A 16,378-nucleotide genomic window follows, 5' to 3' on the forward strand; every position below is an offset into this window, starting at 1 on the left:
TGTTTCACTAATCCTAGTACTTTATTTTCATATACTTTTTTTTTTTTTTTTGGCTATGCCGTGTGGCATGCAGGATCTGAGTTCCCCCACCAGGGATCGAATCTGCGCCCCCTGCAGTGGAAACATGGAGTCTTAACCACTGGACTGCCAGGGAAGTCCCTAAAAACTTATTATAATGGGAATTTTAACCACACACACGTTTTGATGTTAGCCATAGGTTTGTCTAGGATGTCCTTTATCAGGTTGACAAAGTTATCTTCTATTAATACTTTGCTGATAAAAACTATCAGGAAGAGGTGTTGACTTTTGTCACCCACTCTTTCTGCATCTGTTAAGATGATTATAATAGATAACCAACAAGGACCTACTGTATAGCACAGGGAATTATACTTATAAGGGAAAAGAATCTGAAAAAATACATATATATAAAATATGTAAAAATGAATCACTTTGCTGTACACCTGAAACTAACACAACATTGTAAATCAACCATACTGCAATAAAAATAAGTAAATAAATTTTTTAAAGAGATGATTATATGGTTCTTTCTTTTTAGTTTATTAATAATGGAAAATTAAATTGACTGATTTTCATGGGCAGAAGAACTAAATAGACACTTCTCCAAAGAAGACATACAGATGGCCAACAGACACGTGAAAAGATGCTCAACATCACTAATTATTACAGAAGTGCAAATCAAAACTACCATGAGGTACTACCTCACACCAGTCAGAATGGGCATCATTAAAAAGTCTACAAACAATAAATGCTGGAGAGGGTGTGGAGAAAAAGGAACCCTCCTACACTACTGGTAGGAATGTAAGTTGGTGCAGCCACCATAGAGAACAGTATGGAGGTTCCTCAAAAGACTAAAAATAGAGTTACCATACAATCCAGCAATCTTACTCCTAGGTATACATCTGTACAAAACTATATTTCAAAAAGATACATGCAGGCTTCCCTGGTGGCACAGTGGTTAAGAATCCGCCTGCCAATGCAGGGGACACGGGTTCAAGCCCTGGTCCGGGAAGATCCCACATGCTGCACAGCAACTAAGCCCATGTTCCACAACTACTGAGCCTGCACCCTAGAGCTCGTGAGCCACAGCTACCAAGCCCTCGTGCCATAACTACTGAAGCCCGCGCGCCTAGAGCCCGTGCTCCACAACAAGAGAAGCCACCACAATGAGAAGCCCACACACTGCAATGAAGAGTAACTCCCACTCACCGCAACCAGAGAAAGCCCACGTGCAGCAATGAAGACCCAATGCAGCCAAAAATAAATTAAATAAAAATTTTTAAAAGATACATGCACCCCCTATGTTCATAGCAGCACTATTCACAATAGCTAAGACATGGAAACAACCTAAATGTCTATCAACAGATGAATGGGTAAAGAAGATGTGGTACATATATACAATGGAATACAACTCAGCCATAAAAGAACAAAATAATGCCATTTGGAGCAACATGGATAGAACTAGAGAATATCATACTAAGTGAAGTAAGTCAGAAAGAGAAAGACAAATACCATATGGTATCACTTATATGTGGAATCTAAAATATGACACAAATGAACTTATCTGCAAAACAGAAACAGACTCACAGACATAGAGAACAAACTTGTGGTTGCCAAGGGTGGGCATGGAGGAGGGGTGGAGTGGGAGTTTAGGGTTAGCAGATGCAAACCATTACACAGAGAACAGATAAACAACAAGGTCCTCCTGTATAGGACAGGGAACTATATTCAATACCCTGTGATAAACCATAATGGAAAAGAATAAAAAAAGAATGTATATATATATATATATATATGTATGTATGTATAACTGAATCACTTTACTGTATAGCAGAAATTAACACAACATTGCAAATCAACTATAGTTCAATTTTTTAAAAATTGTTCATTTTCTAATGTTAAACCAACTTTGCATTACTGATATAAATCCCACTTGAATATAGTATATTATGCTTTATAATACTGTTGGATTCAATTTGCTATAATTTTGTTTAGAATTTTTGTTTTCTATGTTCATGAGAGATACTGGTCTGTAGTTTTCTTGGACTGTCTTTGTCAAGTTTTGGTATCAGTATAAAAAAAAGACCTTGAAAGTATTACCTCTTCTTCAATTTTCTAGACAAATGTATGTAGAATTGGTATTATTTCCTCCTTAAATGTTTGATAGAATTCACCAGTGAAGCCATCTTGGCCTGGAATTTTCTTTGTGAAAGGTTATTAATGACGTCAATTTGATATATAAACAGCTATTCTGGTTATCTACTTCTTGAGTGACCTTTGGTAAGAATTTGTCCATTTTACCTAGGCTGTTGAAGTTATGGAGATAAAGCTGTTCATAATATTCCCTCATTATGTTTTTTATATCTTTTGAATCTATAGTGATGTTACCTCCCTCATTCCTGATATTGGTAATCTGTTATCTTCACTCTTTGGTCCTGATCAGGATAGCTAGAGATTTACTGATTTTACTGATCTTCTCAAGAACCAACTTGTATTTCCTTTGATTTTCCTTATTTTTCTGCTTTCTATTTTTTTATTTTTCACTTTGATCTTTCTTTCCTCCGCTTACTTTTAGTTTAATCACTCTTCTTTTAGTAAAGACCATTGATTTAAGACTTTTCTTTTCTAATCCAGGTATTTAGTGCTATAAATGTTCCCTTAATACTGCTTTAGCAAGATCCCACAGATTCTGTTATGCTGTGTTACCATTTTCATTCTGTTCAACATACTTTCTAATTTCCTTTTTGATTTCTTCTGTGATTCATGTGCTATTTAGAAGTCTGTTATTTAGATTCTAAATATGGGGAATTTTTCAGTTATCTTTCTTTTATTGACTTCTAATTTAATTCTACTATACCCAGAGAACATACTTTGTATGACATCAATCCTTTTAAATACATTGAGACTTATTTTATGACCAAGAATTTGGTCTATCCTTGCAATGTTTCATGCACACTTGAAAAGAATGTATATTCTGCTGTTAATGGATGAGTGTTCTAGAAATGTCAATCTCTGCACTTATTGAGTACAGTGTTTTATAAATGTCAACCAGGTCAACTGGCTGACAGTGTTGTTCAAGTCTTCTCTACCCTTCATGATTTTCTATCTACCTGTTCTATTATTGAGAGAAAGGTATTGAAATCTCTGTCTGTAATTATGACTTTTTCTATTTCTCCTTGCAGTTCTCTGCTTAATTGATTTTTTGTTGTTGTTCCTTTTTTAAATTTATTTATTTTATTTATTTTTGGCTGCATTGGGTCTTTGTTACTGCGTGTGGGCTTTCTCTAGTTGCGGTAAGCGGGGGCTACTCTTCCTTGCAGTGCACGGGCTTCTCATTGTCATGGCTTCTGTTATTGCAGAGCATGGGCTCTAGGCACGCAGGCTTCAGTAGTTGTGGCTCGTGGGCTCTAGAGCTCAATGTGGGATCTTCCTGGACCAGGGATCGAACCCATGTCCCCTGCATTGGCAGGCAGATTCCCAACCACTGCGCCACGAGGGAAGCCCTGCTTAATTGATTTTTGAAGTTCTATTATTACATGCATAAGTGTCAAAGATTATTATGTATTATGCCTTTTGGATTAATTCACTCCTTTATCAATTATCAAATGATCTTCTTTATTCTTTGTACTATTCTATGTTCTAAAATCTACTTTGTCTGTTATTAATATAGCACTCCTTTTTTTTTTTTTTTTTTTGACTGGCATGGTATCTCTTTTCCATCCTTTTATTTTTAACCTATTTGTGCCTACATATTTAATGTGAGTTCACAGTAGGCAGCATAGAGCTGGGTCTTGCTTTTCTGCCCAATCTGATAATCTCTGCCTTTTAATTGGAGTGTTTGGATCATTTACATTTAAAGTAGTTACTAATGTGGTTAGGTTTAAGTCTATCATCTTGCTATTTATTTCTGTTTGTCCCATCTATTCTCTACTCCCTTCTCCTTTATTGGGACTAATTAGTTTTTTATGATTCTGTTTTTACCTCTTCACTAGCTTATTAGCAAAACTCTCTGTTTGGTTATTTTAGTGGTTGCTTTAGGGCTTATAAGTATACATCTTTAACTTAGTCTACCTTCAAATGATATTATAACACTTTCAGGTATAAGAACCTGACATTACTATACTTTCATTTCTTTCCTCCTGGTCTTTAGACTATTGTCATCATATACTTTACTTACTTGTATCTTATAAAGCCCACAATACATTGTTATTGTTTTGGTTTAAACAGACAATTATCTTTTAAAGAGATTTAAATAACAAGGAAAAAAAGCTCTATTTCTCATTTCCAGGGCTCTTCATTCCTTCATGTGGATCCATATTTCCATCTGGTATCATTTTCCTTCTACCTATAACTTCCTCTAAAATTTCTTCTGCTGGTGAAGAGCTCTTCCAGATGTTGGATGTCTCAAAGTCTTTATTTTTGTCTTCATTTTTGAAAGATATTTTCACTGGGCACAGACTTCCAGGTCGACAAGTTTGTATTTTTTCTTTAAATATTTTTAAAACCTTGTTCCACTCTCTTTTCACCCATATCCCTTCTGACAAGAAATCTGTCATCCTTACCATTGCTCCTCTGAATATAATGTGTCTTTTCCCTCCCTAGTGCTTTTAAGACTTTCCTCTTTAATACTGGTTTTGAGCAATTTGACATGCTTTGGTTTCTTCATATTTACTGAGCTTTAGTTTCAGTAAACTCCTTGGGTCTGTGGGTTTATAATTTTTCAACTCTTATTTTTTCAATTTGTTTCACTCTCCCCACCCCCACCCACCCAAGGACTCCAGTTACAAGTATATTAGGTCACTCAAATTCTTCCCACAGCCCACTGATGGGTTGTTTCATATTTATCAAAAATTCTTTTTTTCCCTGTTTCATTTTGAATAGTTTCTACTGCTGTCTTCTAGTTCAATAATATTCTGTAATGTCTAACCTGTTGTTAATGCCATCTGGTGTGCTTTCCATTGAAAACATTGTAGTTTTCATCTGTAGAAGTTAGATTTCCATCTGTTTTATTTATACCTTTTAGGTCTCTATTTAACTTATTAAACATATGAAATACAGTTGTAATAACTCTTTTAATGTTCTTGTCTGCTAATTCTAATGCCCATGACAGTTATGGGTTGGTTCCAATTGACTGCTTACTCTTCTCATTACAGATTGTGTTTTCCTGCTTCATTGCATGTCTCATAATCTTTCAGTGAATAGACAGCAGACGCTGTGAATTTCACCTTGTAGGGGCTGGACATTTTTTGTATTCTTATAAATATTCTTAGGCTTTGTTACAGGACAAAGTAAAGGTAGTTAGAAAGTTTGATCCTTTTGGGTCTTGCCTTTATGATTTGTTACATGGGTCTGGAGCAGTGTTCAGTGTAGGGCTAACTTTATTCCCTACCACTGGGGCAAGACATATCTGAGTACTCTATCCAATGCTCCACAAATCATGAGTTTTTCCCATCTGGCTGATAAGAACAAGTACTATTTCCTGCACTATGTGAATACAGGGCACTGTTTCTTTCCCTGGCCTCAGGTAATTTCCTCACATATACACACTGATCAATACTCTGACAAACACTCCAGGGGAACCCTCTGCAGATCTCAGGGATTCTCTCTCTATGCAACGCCCTTCATTCTGATACTGTCTGCAAACTCTAGCTGCTTTGGTCCCATTCCATCTCAACTCAGAGTTTGTTGGTCTCCACCTAGGTTTCCTCTTGTAGCACGAATGAATTGCAGATGGAAATTCGTTCCAGGCAGAAAGCTGGAACAATCATAGGTCTCGCTTCATTTGTTTCCCCTCTCTTGGGGATCTTGTCCTTCACCACCTGGTGACCAGTGTCTTAAAACCCATTGCTTCTCACCTAATGTATTGCATAAAGCCTAAATGTTCCATCACTAAATTTTGTGTTTATGCAGTCAGTTGCTTTTCATTATATGGTTAAGGATACAAACTCTTAAGTCATCTGGGTTTAAGTTCTGGAGACTGCACAACAAGGTAAATATACTTAACACTACTGAACTGTACACCAGAAATGGTTAAGATAGGCAATTTTATGGTAAGCATTTTCTTATTAGAATAAAAAAATTCTCTGGGTTTGAATCCCATTACCTTCATTTATTAGCTTGTTTCCCTGATCAAGTGGAAAACTCAACTTCATTTCCCTACCCTTAAAACAGAGAGAAGTAGAATACCTCTTTTTTAAGGCTGTTACAATGATTAAATGATTTAAGCCATGTGTGGCAATTAGCAAAGTGCCTACCATACAGTGAAAGCTCAGTAAATTTTTCAGTCATCACCATCTCTTCCCTTTCCTCCACTTCCTTTTTTGCCTTATCTCACACTTGTCTTTGAGACCTATATACACAAACTGAGGCCATACATTCAGGAATAAAGACAGAACTAGGTTTAAATTCTGACATTTCCTCACCATAACTACATGATCTGGGTAATTATTAAACTTTTTTTTAAATCTCAGGGGTTTTTTTAATCTGTAAAATAGAGACAAAAGTGAATACCTTAAATGCAAGTAAACTGCTTAGCACAAAGCCTAGCATGAAAAGACCATTCAATTTAAAATACTGAGTCACTGGTGGGAATGTAAATTGATACAGCGACTATGGAAAACAGTATGGAGGTTCCTTAAAAAACTAAAAATAGAATTACCATATGACCCAGCAATCCCACTACTGGGCATATACACAGATAAAACCATTAATTCAAAAAGACACTTGCACCCCACCGTTCATTGCAGCACTATTTACAATAGCCAGGTCATGGAAGCAACCTAAATGCCCATCGACAGACGAATAGATAAAGATGTGGTACATATACACAATGGAATATTACTCAGCCATAAAAAGGAACGAAATTGAGTCATTTGTAGAGACGTGGATGGATCTAGAGGTTGTCATACAGGAGTGAAGTCAGAAAGAGAAAAACACATATTGTGTATTAACACATATATGTGGAACCTAGAAAAATGGTACAGATGAACTGGTTTGCAGGGCAGATACTGAGACACAGATATAGAGAGCAAATGTATGGACACCAAGGGGGGAAAGCGGCAGGGGGTGGGGATGGTGGTGTGATGAACTGAGTGATTGGAATTGACATGTATACACTGATGTGTATAAAATGGATGACTAATAAGAACCTGCTGTATAAAAAAATAAATAAAATTCAAAAATAAAGTAAAATTGACTCCTAAAAAATAATAATAATAAAATAAAATACTGAGTCACTTCACCATACTCTTGAATGCACTGTTCTCAAGAGAGGTGACAGAAATGGAGCCTGAAACTAGAATCCACAGCTATCTTACAACTAGCATAGAAAATATAGTGAACCCAAGGTATAAGAGAAAATAAAACCTCCCAGTATGGAACTTCTAAAAATCAGGACTCAATAATGGAATTATATATTGTACCAATGCATCTTCCACATTCCTTAAAAATATCTTTGAGTTTATATGTGGCTTTTTAAAAATACCTCACACAAGATAAAATATCAAGAAAAAATCAAGAATGGGGAAGTTGTACTATGAGAACTTAGGGGTAGGTCTTTCATTTTCAAAATCAAAGTAGGATTACTGAATTGTATTTCTTTTAAGTGGACTGAATAGTCATAGTACAAACTTAGCTTTGCAAAGTTACTGCTTCCACTCCTTTTTCAACACCAAAAAGTCAACTTTTTAAGTCACAATGCAGATAAAGCATTTTGCCACTTCTGATAACTTAAAACAGTAACTATGGCTGTTCTGGTGAAGCACATGTGATAACGGCTCAATTATTTGCATGGAGGTAACACTTCTGGGAGAGTTATTAAACAAAGTCATCTCTTCTCTGTCCCACACACAAAGGAATTTTATGAAGCAACATAATGTTTACCATCACTTACAAAGGACCTGAGTAATGACTTTCAGAATCTTTATAATTGAGATAAAACATGATTCACAGGGTTTAAATGGGAAAGTTAAAAATGCTACCCAGGGACATACAGTTAACAACTCCACTTCAGTATCAGCTTCTACATAAGACCTATGTTTCTTTGTTAACTGTGCCTAAGTATCAGTATTTATGATATGGTCATGATAATACTTTTAAAATTATTGAAGGAAATGTATTAAATGAGGGAATTCCCTGGTGGTCCAGTGGTTAGGACTCAGCACTTTAACTGCTGAGGCCTGGGTTCAATCCCTGGTCAGGGAGCTAAGATCCCACAATCCACATGGTGCAGCCAAAAAAAAAAATGTATTAAATGAAACTGTATTATGTAGTTTCTCCCTCCAATACTTAATGAAACAATGGGAGAACCATGGGAAAAAACAACTATAAAAAGCAGCCCACCCTCCCACATTAAAAAAAAATCCTAAAGAACTAAAACCAAGTAAGAAATGGATATAACTAGTGTGTGTTAGAGCTAGCTGATGCGGACTCATGAGTGCCAATTCTCTTCCCAGCTGTGTTCAGTGACATGTTGGTAGCTTGAAATCAGCCATGGGTAGAGTATTCATGCTACTGAAATTAGAAATGGCTACAAATCAGAGGATTTTTTTTTCTTGTTTTCAAGAGAACCAGTGTACTAAAACAACACTGGGTATAACCTAATGGTATAATCTTTCAAAGAAGCAGTCAAGGAAATAAACAGAATACTCTAATGAGAAAGTGTCAAAGCATAGCACACTGAACTCCAGACGCTGCCCCTAACCCTCATAAGCCATACAATTCACTTTTTTAAAAAATCTCAAGAGAACAGAGCCCTGGAATTCTCAAAAAGGTTGTAAATGGTCATGAGTCCTGACTGCAGAAAAGTAGGTTAAACACAAATTCTATCACAGAAAAAAAACGACAGAACAAAGAAGAGCCACACAACCATGAACATGTCAAAACATACCAGAGCAAAAATAATGGAAAAAAAAAAAAAAGCAAAAGAGAAAAAAACCCAACTGAGAAAGGAAACAAAAAACACTTAGAGGGCTTCCCTGGTGGCACAGTGGTTGAGAGTCCACCTGCCGATGCAGGGGACATGGGTTCGTGCCCCGGTCCGGGAAGATCCCACATGCTGTGGAGTGGCTGGGCCCTTGAGCCACGGCCGCTGAGCCTGCGCGTCCGGAGCCTGTGCTCCGCAACAGGAGAGGCCACAACAGTGAGAGGCCCGCGTACCACAAAAAAAAAAAAAAAAAAAACACTTAGAAACAATCCGGGACAAACTGGAATCAATCAGTCTTAGATGATATTAAGGAATTCTTGTTAATTTTCTTCAATACAACAACACTGTGGTAATATAGTAAGAGAATAATCTGAATTTGGGGAGATGTACTTTGAAGTACTTAAGAGTAAATGACATGCATAATTTTCACTGAAGTGATTCAGAGTGGGACAAAAAAGAAAAAGGACACAAACTGCTATCAGTTCCACTTCTGACTATAATGGAGTAAGAGGAACTAAATTTAACCTACCACCATAAACATTCAGAAAACTTGACAAAATACATTGGAGGATAAACAAATGAGATAAGATCTACAATTGGCCCAACTTAACTACCCAGAGGCAGTTTCAGGTCAATATGCAGGGTAGAGGAACCCAAACAGAGCCTGCTGGTCTTGCTGAATTGAGGAGCCACGTATCTGAGTTCTGAGAGGCCAGGCGTTTAGAATTTGTGGGTCAGAGTGCCAAAGAAAAGGAAGCTAACAGAAAAGGAGCTCAGAGATCTAAAGAAGGGTCCCCTTACATGTTTGGCAGATTCATATCTGATCATGTGAGAGAATCAAGTATCCCAGGCCAAAAAAATAAACCACAAAAACAGTAAGCAACACAATCTTAAAAGCTTATATTGATAGGGCTGGGAAGTGTTCACATTCCCACCATCCAAAGAAGAAAGACCTGTAATATACGGAGCATTGGGTAGAGCCCTCAGGAAAACATCACCTTATTTACGGGGCAAAATGAGCCATAGACTACAGGCTGTTTGGGATCCACTCTAACAAAGCTTAAAGGCCATCTTCCAAAGGACTCAACTGATTCCAAGTAGTTTAATTGTACACCAAAAAAAATCTGACAGTGTTTAAAGGCAAGACAAATCAAACACACACAAAAAAGTAAAAATCAAGAATGATCTGCATCCAATCAAAAATTACCATGCATGTAAAGAATCAGGAAAATGTCTTTTTCTCATATTACTGGAGAAAAAAATCAGATATTAGAAACAGAAACTATAGAGATGATGGAATTAACATACAAAGAAATTAAAAGTTATCATGGGCTAACAGCTGAAAACTAGGGACAAAAAACCCCTTAAAATCAGCTGGTGGGTTAGGACCAAAGGAGCTACAGAAAAAGACACATTACATACAGAGGAACAAAGGTATAAATGACAGCATAACTACATAAGACAGAAGATAATTCAGCAACATGTTTAAAGTGTTACAAAAAAAAAACTGTCAACCTAAGATTCCATACCCAGTAAAAATATCTTTCATAAATGAAGATGAACAAAAAAAAGGTAAAATGAACACTTTTTCAGACATCAAAGCTGACAAGTATCACCAGTAGACCTTACAAGAAATGTTAAAGGAAGTTTTTCAGGCAGAAGGAACATGCCAGCTGGAAACCTGTGTTGACACAAACCTGTGTTGACACAGGAACAATGACTATAATGAGAAAATAAAAAAGATTTCTTCTCTCATTCTTTAATCTCTTTCAAAATTAAGTGATTGTGTTCAAGAAACACAATGTACTATGGCATTTATGACACACATAGAATTAAAATGTATGATAATACAGCATAATGGAGGAGAGGATAAATGAAAGTACACTATAAATGAAGTGGTATTTTATTTAAAGGTATACATTGATAAGTTACAGGTGTATACTGTACACCCTAGGAACAATCTCTAAAAATATACACTAAGCAGGTATACCACATAAGTCAATATCAGAAATAAAATGAAATCATTTTTAAAGCAAATTAATCCCAAAGAATATAGGAAAAGAGGGGTAAAAAGGACTATGAACACATAGAACAGAAAACAAACAGTAAGATGGCAGTTTTAAACTCAATCTTATCAATAATTACATTAAAAGTTAATGATTTAAACATAATTAAATGGAAGTCATTTTCTTATTTTTCAAGAAAGAAAATGTTAATACATGCTGTCTAAAAGATACTTTAACAAAAATAAAGATGAGTTAAAGTAAAAAGAATGGGAGAAGTTATACCATCCAAACCCTAATCCAAGAAAGCTGGAGTGCCTACAGTATTATCAAAGTAAACTTTAAAACAAACAAACGAAAGGGAAAAAAAAAAAAAGAGGGATTAAAAAAATACATTTCAGGGGCTTCCCTGGTGGCGCAGTGGTTAAGAATCCGCCTACCAGTGCAGGGGACATGGGTTCGAGCCCTGGTCCGGGAAGATCCCACATGCCGCAGAGCAACTAAGCCCATGTGCCACAACTGCTGAGCCTGCACTCTAGAGCCTGTGAGCCACAACTACTGAGCCTGCATGCCACAACTACTGAAGCCCGTGCACCTAGAGCCCATGCTCTACAACAAGAAGACACCGTTGTGAGAAGCCCACGCACCACAACGAAGAGTAGTCCCCACTCTCCACAACTAGAGAAAGCCCGCGTGCAGCAACGAAGACCCAATTTAGCCAAAAATACATAAATAAAATAAATAAAAATTTTTAAAAAGGACATTTCATAACCCATCGAAAGAACATAACAATCCTAAATGTGCATCACATAACAGAGCTTAAAGTATGTGAAGAAAGAGCTGACAGGGGACTTCCCTGGTGGTCCAGTGGGTAGGACTCCTCTCTCCCAGTGCAGGGAGCCCAGGTTCAATCCCTGGTTGGGGAACTAGATCCTGCATGCATGCCACAACTAAGAGTTTGCATGCCGCAACCAAGAAAAAAAGAAAAAAAAATCCCACATGCCGTGGCTGGAGATCCCACATGCCTCAACAAAGATCCCGCGTGCCACAACTAAGACCTGGCACAGCCTAAATAAAAAAATTTTTTTGATGCCATCAGGAACCCAGACTCTTTCTTTTTGCTCTGATATCCTTAGCATATTGGCCTTCATCTTTCTTTCTTTTTTTATTTTTTTTATTTTTAAGAAGATGTTGGGGGGCTTCCCTGGTGGCGCAGTGGTGGAGAGTCCGCCTGCCGATGCAGGGGACATGGGTTCGTGCCCCGGTCTGGGAAGATCCCACATGCCGCGGAGCGGCTGGGCCCGTGAGCCATGGCCGCTGAGCTTGCGCATCCGGAGCCTGTGCTCTGCAACGGGAGAGGCCACAGCACTGAGAGGCCCGCGTACTACAAAAAAAAAAAAAAAAAAAAAAAAAGAAGATGTTGGGGGTAGGAGTTTATTAATTTTATTTTTGCTGTGTTGGGTCTTCGTTTCTGTGCGAGGGCTTTCTCTAGTTGTGGCAAGAGGGGGCCACTCTTCATCGCGGTGCGCAGGCCTCTCACTATCGCGGCCTCTCTTGTCGCGGAGCACAGGCTCCAGACGCGCAGGCTCAGTAGTTGTGGCTCACGAGCCCAGTCGCTCTGTGGCATGTAGGATCCTCCCAGACCAGGACTCGAACTCGTGTCCCCTGCATTAGCAGGCAGACTCTCAACCACTGTGCCACCAGGGAAGCCCTAAATAAATATTAAAAAAAAAAAAAAAAAGAACGAGGAGGACTATTTTTTAGAAATTAAAAATGCTGACAGAACTGAAAGTAGACAAATCTGTAAATTATAGTTGGAAATCATGAACACTCCTCACTGAACAAGTAGACAAAAAATAAGGACTGAACACTATCAAACAACTTGACCTGATTAACGTTTACAAAATAGTCCACCGAACAATAGAGTATATATTCTTTTCACAGGCACATGGAGTATTCACCAAGATAGACCTTAATTCTAAGCCATAAACATGTTTCCATAAATTTTAAAAGACTGAAATCAGAGAGTATATTTTCTGACTACAGTGAAATTAAATCAGTAGGAGATACTTGGAAAAATTCCCAAATATTGGGAACTTAACACACTTCTAAATAGCCCTTGGGTCAAAGAAGAAATCAAAAGGGAAATCAGAAGGATTCTGAATTGACTGCAAACAGCACAAGGGAACTTTACTGGTTAGTGTAAATAATGTTCTATATTATTATTATTATTATTATTATTATGGTGGTGGTGGTTAAACAACTATATACCTTTCTCAAAATTAACTGTTGAACTTTATTGTATGGAAATTATACCTCAATAAAGCTAATTAAAAAATTTTTAAAGAAAAATGGTGAGTCAAAGTGGTAAGCATATGGGTATTTGGCCTTTCTTTTACTCTTCCCTAAGTTATACACTTTTTCAAAAAAAAAAAAAAAAAATCCAGAATCTAAAACAAAGACAACTCAAAATAGTCCAGCTTGTCCTCCCTTCAGGAAACTAAATAAAATCAACATTCTACTCACCTCCAAGAAACTATTAAGCATCCTATAATGACTCATTATTCATAAGTAACTATATTTTTGTTAATGGGACAGACATAAGTAGTAAAAGTTGGAGGATATAAAAGAGTAAATGGGGCTTCCCTGGTGGCGCAGTGGTTGAGAGTCCGCCTGCCGATGCAGGGGACACGGGTTTGCGCCCTGGTCCAGGAAGATCCCACATGCCACGGAGCGGCTAGGCCTGTGAGCCATGGCCCCTGAGCCTGCGCGTCTGGAGCCTGTGCTCCGCAACGGGAGAAGCCACAACAGTGAGAGGCCCGCGTACCGCAAAAAAAAAAAGAGTAAATGACAACCAGTGATCCCAACATGCAAATCCTACACAGGAAACCTGACCCAGAACTTACAGATTTTTCCATAAACACTAAAGCATTCTCCATTATGATCTTAATCAATTCCCATATTTCTGATACAATAGTCTATTACTTGAAGTAATATTCTACTACTTGACAATAATATTGGAACCCTCCCCATTTTATCTTCCTCAAGATTATCCAGGTATCCCCAGCAGCAGCAGTACACACCATAATTACCCCAAAAATATCTTGTGAAAAACACCAACACTGTCCTGCCTTTCCAATCCCACTTTTGTACCAGAAACACAACCTTAAAACAACGAGGGAAAAAAAAATCTGTCATAACAGTCTGAAAGATGCACGCTATTGGCAAAACTTCAGCAAGCATACATGTCTGCTCAGTTCAGAATCCAGGTCTCCAGTGATGCTTCTGATTAGAGGAGCCTAGTTCAGAAGACTAGTTTACATGCCTGTGTCCTAGTTGCAACTGAAAGCTGGGGAATCTAAATTAAGGAGATGGAATTCATAAGGCTGAAAATGTGCCAAACAAAGCAAGGTTCAAAAGGTTCTACACAATCAAAAACCATTGCAAATAACTGGCCTCTTAGCTTCCACTCTTGCCCCCGACAGTCTATTTTTCACACAGCACAGTGATAATGTTCAAATAAAGTTACATTGTGTCACTCTTCTGCTCAAAATGTTCCACCCCTCACCCACACCCCTCACTAGCTGTTCCCCCTCCACAGCCTTCATCATGATTTATAATCTCAAAAAAAAAAAAAAGTCATAGCCGTGGCTTATAACGCTGAAGATGATAAGGGGCTGCATTCCCCCACTCCACTTCCATGCTGGTCTCACCTTATCTTCTACCACTCTCCCCTTACTCTGTGTATTACAACCACATTAGTCTCTTTATCGTCCCTCTGCCTGGAACATCTTCCTCCAAAGCAGGGTTGGCACACTTCATTCAGATATCTACAAAATTTCTTCAGAAGCTTTCTCTGATCACCCTATCTAAAAGCTTATGTCCCAATCATACTCATTCTAATATCCTGCTCTTTCTTCATATTATTTTTTATTGACATATCCCTCTACCGCCAAAAGTTCCATGAGAACAAGGACTTTGATTTTTTCAATGATGTACCCTCATTACCTAAACAGAGTAAGAAAACAGGTGCTCAGTAAATGTTTGCTGTAAGAATTAATGAATCCACTCAACGTTTCACGGAAATTTCCTTTTTCATTTGAATTTATAAAGAAAGCAGCCTAGGGCCTCCCTGGTGGCGCAGTGGTTGAGAGTCCGCCTGCCGATGCAGGGGATACGGGTTCGTGCCCCGGTCTGGGAGGATCCCATATGCCGCGGAGCGGCTGGGCTCATGAGCCGTGGCCGCTGGGCCTGCGCGTCCGGGGCCTGTGCTCCGCAACGGGAGAGGCCACAGCAGTGAGAGGCCCGCATACCGCAAAAAGAAAAAAAAAAAAAAAAAAAAAGAAAGCAGCCTATACCTTGCTGATAAGAAAGCCATAAATCAATCATCAGAAAATGTGATCTACGATACTCATCCAAGAAGTATCAGAATTTCTAACAGGTCTAGTATTTGCGAAGTGCTACTTGTTAAAATTAAACTTATTATAGACCTATTTGCTAGGTAAGTTTTTGTTTAATCTTCTACTGATGCTATGAGTGCATTTCAGGTATTTGTCTCTGCAATCACCTATGCAGCTTTCATCACCATTTTGCATGACTTTCTGGACAGTTAAAAATGTTATATTCTTTCGTAATGAAGTTTTTCAATAACCGTGGAAGTATATGGTCAACACATCTTACTTTAGGTTTCAACAGTTTAGCAAGCATTATCTTTATTTATAAGTCACGTGTTAGAATCCCAACTGTGCCACTTACTAATTGAGTGATCTTGGACAAGTTACCTACCTCTCTGTGTCTCATTTTCCCTGTCTGTAAAATAAGTGAAATAGCGATACCTATACCTAACAGTGTTGTTATATGGATTAAATTACTTAATATATATAAAGGGGCTTAGAATAGTTTACAGTACATAACAGGTAAGAATTCAGTAAATTATGGCTAAATTAATTAATGAATGTATTCTCTCATTTCACCCTCATAACAACGTTGCAGGGCAAGTACAATTAATCTTAAGATAAGGCACAGAGAGGTTAAGCGACCCACTCAAGACTACAAAAGTTCCTTTTATTTTTATTTATTTATTTATTTACTTATTTATTTATTTATGGCTGCATTGGGTCTGCGTTGCTGTGCACGGTCTTCCTCTAGTTGTGGCAAGCAGGGGTTATTCCGCGTTGTGGTGCACGGGCTTCTCATTGCGGTGGCTTCTCTCGTTGCAGAGCACGGGCTCTAGGAGCGTGGGCTTCACCAGTTGTGGCATGAGGGCTCGGCAGTTGTGGCTCACAGGCTCTAGAGCGTAGGCTCAGTAGTTGTGGCACACGGGCTTAGTTGCTCCACAGCATGTGGGATCTTCCCAGACCAGGGCTCGAACCCGTGTCCCCTGCATTAGCAGGCGGATTCTTAACCACTGCCCCACCAGGGAAGTTCCCAAAAC

At 38.1% G+C, this 16,378-nt stretch overlaps 1 protein-coding gene across 1 annotated transcript in view; it reads right to left on the reverse strand.

The window, feature by feature from the left end:
- The window catches only part of ADAM10 (ADAM metallopeptidase domain 10), a 110,369-nt gene that overhangs the window by 80,703 nt on the left and 13,288 nt on the right, over positions 1-16,378 (reverse strand). The window lies entirely within an intron of this gene.

This window comes from Mesoplodon mirus (genome assembly GCF_964341445.2).
Source record: "Mesoplodon mirus genome assembly, chromosome: 4".
NCBI lineage: Eukaryota > Metazoa > Chordata > Mammalia > Artiodactyla > Ziphiidae > Mesoplodon > Mesoplodon mirus.